Source organism: Nicotiana sylvestris, chromosome 6, assembly GCF_000393655.2.
Source record: "Nicotiana sylvestris chromosome 6, ASM39365v2, whole genome shotgun sequence".
NCBI classification, from domain to species: Eukaryota; Viridiplantae; Streptophyta; class Magnoliopsida; order Solanales; family Solanaceae; genus Nicotiana; species Nicotiana sylvestris.
Window position 1 is genome coordinate 75,005,805 of NC_091062.1, and position 11,661 is coordinate 75,017,465.

The 11,661-nt window shown below is 35.8% G+C and overlaps 1 long non-coding RNA gene across 1 annotated transcript; it reads left to right on the top strand.

Moving 5' to 3' along the window:
* Nucleotides 1-795: 795 nt before the first annotated feature.
* Nucleotides 796-10,945, top strand: LOC104245962 (uncharacterized). Its single transcript, XR_715859.2, has 3 exons — nucleotides 796-932; nucleotides 1,046-1,151; nucleotides 10,683-10,945. It is a non-coding gene; the product is annotated as an uncharacterized lncRNA (long non-coding RNA).
* The last annotated feature ends 716 nt before the right edge of the window (nucleotides 10,946-11,661 follow it).

Sequence of the window (11,661 nt, forward strand, 5' to 3'; positions counted from 1 at the left end):
TTTGAATTTTTGATATCAAAATTCAAACTTCAATTGATAGACCGAAACTTGATAGTTGATAATACTTGAATACTTGATACCACACTTCACTTGAATAATTGATATTTGATAATAATAATTTTGTAATGACTAAACTAAATAATTGATGAAACTTGAAATAATAGATAATTGAGAATTTGAGATTTGAGAATTTAAGAACTATAATATCAAGAGAGAATTGAGACTTGAGAGAGAATCAGAGTAGTAAGAGAGTGAATTGTGAGAAAAAATGAAGAAGAAGGGGGGCTATTTATAGATTTTAAAAGGTTAAAAAAGTAATTTTGCAATTATTAGGGGTGAGATGACTATATTTTTAATGGGGGCCGAAATTGGCCATTTTTGCAAAATCTGGCCGTTCCCCAACGGTTATTTCTCAATTTGACCGTTGGGAACGGTCCAATTAAATTAAAAAAAAAAATTCCAACGGTAACCGGGCTGCTAACGGCTGCAGCCCGTGTTCAACCCGTTAAGAAATATCGGGTTACGGGATTAGGTGCACCGTTAAGCTAAACGTGAACGTCCACAACCCGCTCCCCTAAACAACCTGTCCCAACCCGTCCAATAGTGAACAGTAGCGGGCTGAATCGAGCTGAAGCGGGCTGAAAACGGGTCAGCCCGGCCCGATTAACAGGCTTAGGTTGGATAAGTCATTATTTAGATTACTAATTTTTCTAAACCGAAAATCATATGGGCCCTTAAGAAGTAGTCAAATAGTGAAGTGAAACTGGGCTAACTGGTTAAATTGGCCCATAACAGAGGAACCCTTGGACAAAATTTACCATATTTCCTTGTGCAAATTTCATCCTCAAAGTTAAGCTGTAGCAGAACCCTTTACAGAGCGAGCCATGCCAGGTCCCATCATCGAAGAAGTTGAGGTCGAGAAGAAGCTTCAGGTACTTTCATTTATCTTCTCGAGTCTTTGTCCCCCAAAAGTTTTGAGTGGCATAATAGATTAGTTGCTCCATTTTAATGGTAACGTTATCTTTGTTGACATTGTGGGCCACAGGATGAGGAGTTCATAGTGGAAGATGTGAAAGAGGAAGACGACAACGATGATGATGATGATGCGGTTGTTTCGGACGACGATGATGACAAGGAAGAGGATGCCCAAGGTCTTGTTTCTCTACTCTTGTTTTTTGCCTCTGTATTCGTGTTTGAATTTTCTTATATTGTTTTCAAATTTTTCGCATTTCCAGTCCCTAATGAGCGGTCACGGTTGCAGTAGGTTGATCGATAGCATAAAAATTACTCGTAATATGATGAATCGTCTAAACTTGGGAATTAAATAGAGGATTCCATATAGTTTGTGTTTGAGGCTATATTGATTGATTACTTGAGGTGCTGATTCTGATTTGGTCCGTCACTGCTACCTCTAGTTTGTGAAGTTGCTATTGCGACTTCAGAATCCTTTTGTAGATCACATAGGATTTCATGCACAGAGTTTTGGATTGGCTAAGTTCTTTTGGTACTTAATTAGTAACTGAACCGTTTGGGGCTAATCTAACTTCTGCAGTTTATTTTGGTTTCTGTTCTAATAGTTCAAATGCATATTATGACATTGTTCGTATATCTACTTCATTGCTAAATGATTTTCCAGTTCTAAGTTATCTTGGGGGTTCAAAGTTAAACGTGTTCAGTGTGTCCTATTGTGTACTGTCTAACTGTGGCTCTTCCTAGTCTATAACGACGACGGCAACTGACGGCAGCGTAATAGGGTTTAACTAGCTCTCTCTTTAGAGACCCTCACACTATGAACTAAGGAATATCATAAATCTATGAAGATGATGAACAGTAAACTTATAAAGAAATGAACAGTAAGGTGTGAATAAGACTTATAGCATGATTGAGATAACCAGATTTCGACTAACCTTAAATATAGTATCCTTCTTTTCATTATATAAGATATATAAATAAAGAAAGATGGATGTTGTTAAAACGTCTACGAACAATAAATAGGAAAATAACTTTTGCTAAACATAACCTTAGGGTCTGCGAAACCCTTACTTCTTATAATAATATATGAAGACAGCCTTTGTTAAACATAATAAAAGAAATCAATTACTATTGATATAATCTTAAAAATTTTAAAGAACAAAAGAGGATATATCTCTGTAATCTAGGAACGTTAAAAACTTGTATTAGCTGGTATACACCTCATTATTAATGAATAAATCCGAGAAAAATATTTTAAAAAATGTCAATATATCTTCGGCAATAACAAATATTGCCAAAATTGAGAATGATCTACAAAATTGGAGTATTCCAAAAGAATCCTTCAGCACAATATATCACATTGGTAAGTTTGATTTTATAAAAAAATATAATATCAAAACTTGCGAATCAGCAATTGCTATTAATAACTCTATTGAAACTATCAAGTTATTAGCGGCACAGGATATTCAACAATATAAGAAAAAATATAATTTTCTTCATATTGGACTAGTACAAGTCGCTGTCAAACCTTTATACAGACTAGGTTTAGACACATCTCTGTCTCTTGTTAAGAGATGATAGACTATTAAACTTTGATGACTCATTGTTAGGAGTTTTTCAGAGTAACCTAGCCCAAGGCCTGGTTTACTTTAACTGTTATCCTAACTATTCAGTTGACATTAATGACCAGAATATTTTGGATACATTAACTCTTAATATAAAAACAAAAAATATGAACAGCAAAGTTAATACAAGAGAAATAGCTGTAATATACAGAGTTTATTACAGACTAATGAAAACAACTTTAGCCCCGAAAGCTAAGATTGAAAGTAATAAGGGAGTTACTATGCTCATGGAAGCAAACCAAGAACATTGTAATACCTTCGTCCCTAGAATGATTCGATGGGATGAAATATTATCAAAAGACGAATGGCGTTTTGAAGCCATAACTCAACCAAAATATGAACCTGAAAGTTCATTCATCGAACAAGTCATTCAATACCCAACAGGGGCCATAGACTTAAACTTCTTAAGATCTAGCTCAGTAAGCGAAGCTTCTTCCAGTAGAAGAATGTCCTTCAGTAGACCTTCTTTTCTCACACCCCCTGAGGGAAATAGCAATAAAAGTACAATAAAAACGACGGAGAATTAATAGAGGAACTCGATAGAAAACTACAAGGAGTAGATTTTAATAAAACTATTCCTAAAGTAATCTATCAAAAAGGTCCTTTTAGAGCCACTCCTAGAAGTCCAACCACAAAAACAGTTGATCATGATCAACTCGGGGTTATTAAAGCCGAAAATAACTTTAAAATAGACTGGAAAAGTCTAGATGCTAAATGGGAACATCCTGATAATACTATCAAAAGAAAATGGTACGTTGAAACGTATTCATTAAATCAAAGGTTATCTTTTAAAGATAAATGGATCAAAGACTTAAAAAGAATCAAGTGTAATATTGAATTCTTTAAATGGTTTGAATTAACAGGACAAATTCCAAATCAGAAGGAATCTTTACAAATGATAATCAACAAATGGTATACCAAAAACAAAGGTATTATAGAAACCACTACTCCACCATTAGAAGAAATCCTAATACCGGTTCAGGGTCAAGTAATAACTGCTTCCCCGTTCAAAAGGGAAAGCGTTCACCTTGATAGCGAACCAACTAATAAAGATTGAAACAAAATAATTGCTCAAAACAATTATACCAACAATCTATTACATGTAGTATCTAATCAATTAAAAGATTCTAACAAGATAGAAATCCCCGCTAAATCTATAGTACCTACAACTAATGAAACACATCCCATAATTAAAATCCCTGAATTTTCCAAAGAAAAATTCCCTCAATAAAGAACAATTTGATTTTTCAGATAGTCTTCTAGAAAAAATAGAAGAACAACTTAAAACAAAAATGATAATCTCAAAGCCAAGCACATCTTTAAAACAAGCTAGTGCTAGTACCGATAAGGCTATAGAATTACACAATTTACAAAATAAATTAGTCTCATTAGAAAATGAATATAAAATTCTAAAATATAAAGGTGATTTCCCTAACAATGAAATTAAGTTAAAAACTATAGAAAAGGCCTCCAAAGAAATTGCAGATCTTATAAATAAAATAAAACCTTTAGTAACCTTAAAGGCTTTCTCTACCATTAAAACAAGTGATTCAGAGATCAACAGAATCACCAATGATCCAAGACATTCTAATAAAAAAATTACTACAGACGAGCGTCATTCCCAGATGTTCAATTCGAGGAAGATATATATCTAACTAGCTCCAGTCACGATGGAACTGGAATCACAGAATGGAATATAGACGGATTGGCTGAAAGCCAAATTTACAAAAAAAACTCCACGAAATAGGTATTGCAGTAACTACCTATAAAATAAAAAATGCGCCGGATAAACACGCACCAACATTGATAGTGTTAGGATTTACTGGCGTATTAAAAAATTGGTGGGATAATTATCTCTCCGAAGAAAATAGGAATCAAATCCTAAGTGCCACTACGATAGTGACCATAGTAAAAACCAAAAATAATGCACAAGTAGCGGAACAAGAATCCAGAGAAGATGCTACCGCAACTTTAATTTACTGTATTGCTAAACACATTATTGGGGAACCAAAACTTTTCCAAGATAGAAGCTTAGAACTCCTCAATAATCTTAATTGCCCAAAACTAACAAACTTTAGATGGTATAAAGATATGTTTATCGAAAAGGTAATGATTAGAGAAGATTGCGGTAATTCTTTCTGGAAAGAAAGATTTATCAGTGGAGTACCTAGGTTGTTTGCCGGAAAGGTAAGAACGAAGATTAAGGACCGATTTAATGGTCAAATCTCGTATGATAATCTTACATATGAGGATTAAATAAGTTTCATTAATGTTACAGGTCTGGACTTATGTACAGATCTAAAACTTAAAAGTCTTACTAAAAAGGACAGATTACAATCCAAAACTGAGCTTGACAGTTTCTGCCAAGATTTTGGATATAAAACTATTTCCGCCCCATCTAAAAGTGTCTCTAAAAAATACAAATCTTCTGATAAACCGTCTAAAAGACACCATAAACGAAAAGAGAAAAAGGAGGAAAGAACCCCTAAAAAGAGAAGATTTAAAAGGCGTTCTAAAAGTGAACAAGGTGATAAGTGTTGGTCTTGTGGAAGAACAGGACATAGAGCCAGTGACTGTAAAGTGACTGTTAAGTCACTAAAAAGAAAAGGGGAAAAAGATAATCTTCTCGAATTAGACAAAAGCACAAAGAAAAAGTTTTACACTATTTTGGAAGAAAATGAAAATAGTTCTTCATCATCTTCTAACGAAAGTTATTCCGATAGTGATAATGAATTAATTAATGTAGCATATAGCTCAGATAGTAGCAGCTCCGAAGATAATATCTGTAACTTTAGTGGAGCAATATGCGTATGCGAACAAAATTCCCTCAAAGTTATTACAAATGACTCGAAAGAAGTTTTATTCTACATTATTAATCATATAAATGATGAAGAGGTTAAGAGAAAATACTTAACCTCTTCATATACGTTGTACCTAAGATCTAAACACGTAGCAAATAGATAAATGAGTCATAATCCCTCAAGTCAAGGTTAACCACGACACTTACCTCGCTCCAAAGATAAAACTCAAAGATCAACCACAGGTTTGCCTTTCAAACAAGCCTCTGAACCAATAGAATCTAGCAAATTACCAACCAAACGATTCAAATTAAGCCTTAGGAACTACCCACGATTGTAAAAAATTCAATTTAGGTCATTATTGAAAAAGTCAACAAAAGTCAACTCCCTGGCTCGCTTGGTCCAAACCCGAATTTCGGACCAAAACCCGATTACTCATTCACCTCCGAGCCCGGTTATGTAATTTATTTTGGAATCCGACTTCAATTTGAGGTCTAAATTCTCATTTTATAAAAATCCCTATTTCTACCCAAACCTCCAATTTTTACCATAAAAACACAAGATTTTTGGTTGAAATCTTTGGAAATATAGTGAAAGATTGAAAGAAACTAGTTTAAAATCACTTACCAATGATTTGGGGAAGAAGAGTCCTTTGAAAAATCGCCTCTAGGGTTCTAAAGTTTGAAAATTTGAGAGAATGAACAAAAATACCGTCTAACTCCCATTTTGATCAGTTGCAGATGTCGCATTTGTGCGCAAATGCGAACCCCGCAAATGCGAAGAATCAGTTGCAAATGCGAAGATCATCACATCTATGCTTTCATCGCAAATGCGAACTGTCCTGATCGCAAATGCGAACTGTCCTGATCGCAAATGCGACTCGTTGATCGCAAATACGAAGAATCTACCCCTAGTCCCCATCGCAAAATCGAACACCTGGTCGCAATTGCGCAACTGGGTCTCTTCGCAAATGCAAAGATTATGGTCGCAAATGTAAAACTGACAGGTTTGCTGCCATATCGCAAATGCAAGGTCTGAGACCTGCACCAGAAACTGAACACCAGCTGAGTTTTTTTAAGTCCAAACCACTCTGTAGCCTATTCGAAACTCACCCGAGTCCTCGGGGCTCCAAACCAAATATGCACAAAAGTCTAAAAACCTCATACGAACTTGCTCGCACGATCAAATTGCCAAAATAACACCTAGAACTAAGATTGAATATCAAATCAAATGAAATTTTCAAGAAAACTTTGAAACATCTATTTTCACTACCGGACGTCCAAATCACGTCAAACCAATTCCATTTATCACAAAATTGGACAAACAAGTCATAAATATAGTATTGGACCTATACCGGGTTTCGAAACTAAAATACGAACCCGATATCCAAAAAGTCAAATATTGGTCAAACATTTCATAGTAATTAAGCTTTTAACTTTCAAATTTCAACGAAGTGCGATAACTTGGGCTAAGGATTTTCGAATTTAATTTCGGGCATATGCCAAGTCCCAAATCACGATACGGACCCACCGGGACCGTCAAATCATGAATCTCTGTCCGTTTGCTCAAAATATTAACCGAAGTCAACTCAAATGGATTTTAAGGCAAACATTTTATATTTTCTCAGTTTTTAACATAAAAGCTTTTTGGAAACATATCTGTGCATACAAATCAAGGAGGGCTAAAATGAGGTTTAAGGCTTCAAAATGTAGAATTAGGTTCTAAAACGTAAGATGACATCACACTTCCTCCTTCACAGTGGAATGATTTATGATCATAACTATAGCAGGAAAAAGACATCTCAAACTCTGGGTAGAAGGAGCATTTTGACAAAGGATCTGTGCATAGAAGAAGATCTGCATAGATTTATTTTTTGCTAAAAAATAAATCGTATTTTTGAATGTAAAAATTAGGTAATTAAAAAATAATGGGTCTATTTTTAGTTTATTGCTAATATGTGTTGCTGGCCTAGTTAATTGTTCACAAATAAAGGGAAGAAAAACATAAATAGAGCATATACTTTTATCAATTCAAAATAGCCACCGAAAATAACTGGACAATTAAATCTTATCCCAACCTAGTAAAGTGACTAAGATAATGCTTCTTAGCGGCCCTACACATTATGCATCTAATACTGCATAATTGACACAAGTGAAAGGAGCTTTAGCTATGTAGATTTAGGTTTTAGATTCGTTTACGGCTAAAAAAAACAGATTTTATAATATAAAAATTAGGTAATTAAAAAAATGGGGCTACTTTAGTCAATTGTTAATGTGGGCTGCTACTCTAGTTAATTCTTCACGAGTAAAGGAAAAAACATAATAGGCCAGTCATGTATCTTTTTAAACACTGACTGACCATACATTTTTACCAAACCACAATAACCACCGAAAATAGTCGGACAATTGAATTTATCCTAATCTAGTAAAATGACTAAGATAATGCTTCTTGTAGGCCCGACATAACAGACATAATCATCTTTCAGCTAAGGATATCATTGAGTTAGTAAAAAAGTAATTAAAGACCAAAAAATCATTTTTGCTATCTTAAGAACAAGACAACCCAAAATGAAAATTAATAAATAAGCACCAATAAACCAAATAGATGCAAGGGCCTTGACTTGATTCGTTCTTCTATATGTAAAAGGTGTCTTTAAGAACAACCCTGTAACGATCCGGCCGGTCATTTTGAGTATATTAGCCCCGATCCTTTATTTATTGCTTCCTCTATTTTATTTTGTGATTACATGACTTGCCGGGGTATTTGGTATTGATTTCGGGGAGTTTCGTAGTGAAACGAGACACATAGTCCCTAAGTTGGAAGTTTAAGTCGTAGGAGTTTATCGTAGTTTGACTTATGTGAAGACGACCACGGAATGAAGTTTTGACTGTTACAATAGCTCCGTATGATAATTTTGGTCTTAGGAACATGTCTGAACGTTGATTTGGAGGTCCGTAGATCGTTTCGGCGTGAATTGGCGAAGGCTGGAAAGTTGGAGGATTTTGGAAAGTTTGACCAAGAGTTGACTTTCTTGATATCAGAGTCAGATCTTGATTTCGAAAGTTGGAATAGGTCTGTAATGCCAATTATGACTTGTGTGCAAAATTTGAGGTAAACCGGACTTGATTTGATAGGGTTCGACATCGAATGTAGAAGTTAAAGTTCTTAGGCTTGAATCAATGCACAATTCATGATTCAAGTGTTGTTTGATGTGATCTTAGGCCTCGAGCAGGTCCGTTATGTGTTTTGGAACTAGTTGGTATGTTCGAACGGAGCCCCAAGGGTCTCGGGTGATAATCAGATGGAAATCATATCATTTTTGGACTTAATGATTTGCTGAAATATTGGGCTGGTTCTGGTGTCTTCGCATCTGCGGAAGGATTGGCCGCAGGTGCTAGCTCGCAAATGCAAGCCACTGTTCGTAGAAGTGGATTTTGTCTAGCCCAGCTGGGATCATAGTTGCGATCATTTGTCCACAGAAACGAACTCGCGGATGCGGAGGCTACCTTCGCAGAAGCGGAACTTGGGGAAGCAGCCTTGGGCTTGACCGTAGATGCAGTCGTTTCTCCGCAAAAGCGGGCTCGTAGATGCGAGCTCTTATCCACAGAAGCAGAACTCCCTGATGCTAGTTGGGACGCGCACCTGCAATGGTTTTTCCATAGGTGCCGAGCCGCAGAAGCGACACCAGGGCCGCAGATGCGGTTTAACAGGGGCAGAAAAGAGGGATTTCGAAGGTTAGTCTTCATATTTCATTTTGAGATTTTGGGAGATCGGTTTGAGGTGAAATTTTGAAGGTTGTTCAAAGGAATTGTTGGGGTAAGGATTCTTGACTCATTTTTGATTAATTCCCATGAGTCTACTGTTAATTACATCTTTTAATTATCATTTTGGAGTTTAAAATTGGGAGAAAATGGAAGAAACTTCTTTGGCTGAGTTTTGGAAATTTGAGCGAGATTTTGGTATCGAATTTGTATAATTTTTGTATGGTTGGACTCAATATTGAATAGGGGTTCGGATTTTAAAATTTTGGTTGGGTTCCGAGACGCGGGCCCGAATTGAATTTTTAGGACGATTGTTTTAATTCTTTGCTAAGATCATAATTTCATTATTTAAATTAGTTTCCTATAGGTATATTTATAGTATGTAGTTGTTTTGCCTAGATTCGAGCCGTTCGGAGTTGGAAAATCGAGTGAAAGGCCTTCTAACTGATTGACTTAGCGTGGATTGAGGTAAGTGACTTGTCTAACCTTGTGTGGGGGAAGTTCCCCTAAGGATTTGGTACTGTTGTGATAATTTGTGATATGTGAAGGCCGTATACGTAAGGTGACGAGTGCATACACGGGCTAAATATTGAAATTCCAGTTTTAGCTATGTAGTTCCTTTTTATGCCTTAATTGAGTTACTTTAACATGTTATAGTCACTATGTTAAGTCTAATTTCACATGTCTACTACATGTTTAGTTGAATTACTTGCTTTCTTAATTCCATATTAATTATTTAACTGTGGGGTTCTTACTTGAAATTGCTATCCTTAAAATATCTTGTTGTTGAGTTTGGTGTTGAGTTACAAAGGTCGTGGTTTCTATTGAGGCAAGGCGTAAGTTGTGTAATATCATTTTATTTAGTTGTTATATCTTGGCATTCGTGTTATTGTTGAGGTGATTGTTTAGTTGTTTGCATGAGGTTTCTGTCGTGCTATTGTTATTGTTTGCACGAGATTTCTGCCATGCCATTGTTATTATCGATACGCATACGGTGGTATAAGATCTTGCTGTTAAAATGCATACGGTGAGATAAGGTGGGCTTGATACACGTGGCTAGTAGGAGAACTACTAGAAGCTATACGGTGTGATAAGGTGGGCTAAAATGCATGGTGCTATTTCGAAAAAAAATTTTCAAAACTAAATTTAAAGGCCCCCTCGGTGATATAAGGAAAGACTGTGAGTTAATTTTATGATTTGGGACTATGAGGCAGTACCTCAGGAGTGCCCCTATTGATCTCTCTCTATTTGTTGTATTTGTTCGGTTGTTGTTTCCTTAACATGTAAAATCCTTATTTTCCTTTCGTGTTGTATTAACTGCCTTGATTCCATGTTGCTAACTTTTCGTAAATTCTTTATTGCTCTCACTTCCTTTGTCATTATAATTATGTCTTATATCTTATTTTCTTTTATCTCCAGTAGGCCTTTGACCTGACCTCGTCACTAGTCTACCGAGATTAAGCCTGAAACTTATTGGGTACCATTGTACTGTACTCATACTATGCTTCTACACATGTTTTGTGCAGATCCAAATACATCTTATAAGACCCGGTATTAGCACACTGAGTTGCTTTGTTTGGAGACTTCAAGGTACACCTGCCTGCGTTCGCAAGCCTAGGAGTCCCCTTCTACACTGTTCTTCCTTATTTCCTTACATTTTTATAGACAGTGATGTATAGGATTGTTCGATACTGTATCTAGAACTTATGACTTATATCTCACTAGGTTTTGGGATTTGTATGTATTGAGTTTTGGTAGATTTTATTCATGAAATTGTTGGGATTTTTAAGTTTTAAGCTTTTATTGAATGTTTTCGCATATTATTAGGCTTACCTAGCCTTAGAGACTAGATGCCGTCATGACATTCTACAGAGGAAATATGGGGTCGTGACAAGTTGGTATCATAGCTCTAGATTCATGACTTGTGAGACTTACGTGAACCTAGTGCTCTGATACCATGTTGTCACGACCCAAAATCCACTAAGGATCGTGATGGCGCCCAACACCGTTGTCAGGCATCTGTGCTTAAGATAGCGGGACTTGAGGGGTGTATTCAAGGGTTGGAGGTGGAACTGTCCGCGTTAAATGAGCAAGTGGCTTCTTCGAAAATGGAGGACTTACGACGACGGTCGTAGCCTTCTACATCTCATGCTTGGGTTGATCTTGTCGTGCCTCGACATTTGTATGGGCCTAACATTTTGTTTTGCAGAAAATGAGGCACGAGGTCCCCAGATTCGGTATGGTATCCAACATCCACCCAAGGTTGCTAAGCTGGTGGGAATATCTTCATGGTAGTGATCAAACCCTCGTCCGCATATATATATATATATATATATATATATATATATATATATATTAACAATAAATTAAAACGTCTCGACTTATATGAATTAATATATGTATATATATATATATATACATACATATATATATACATACATATATATACACACACACACACACACACACACACACACACATATATATATATATATATGCGATGAT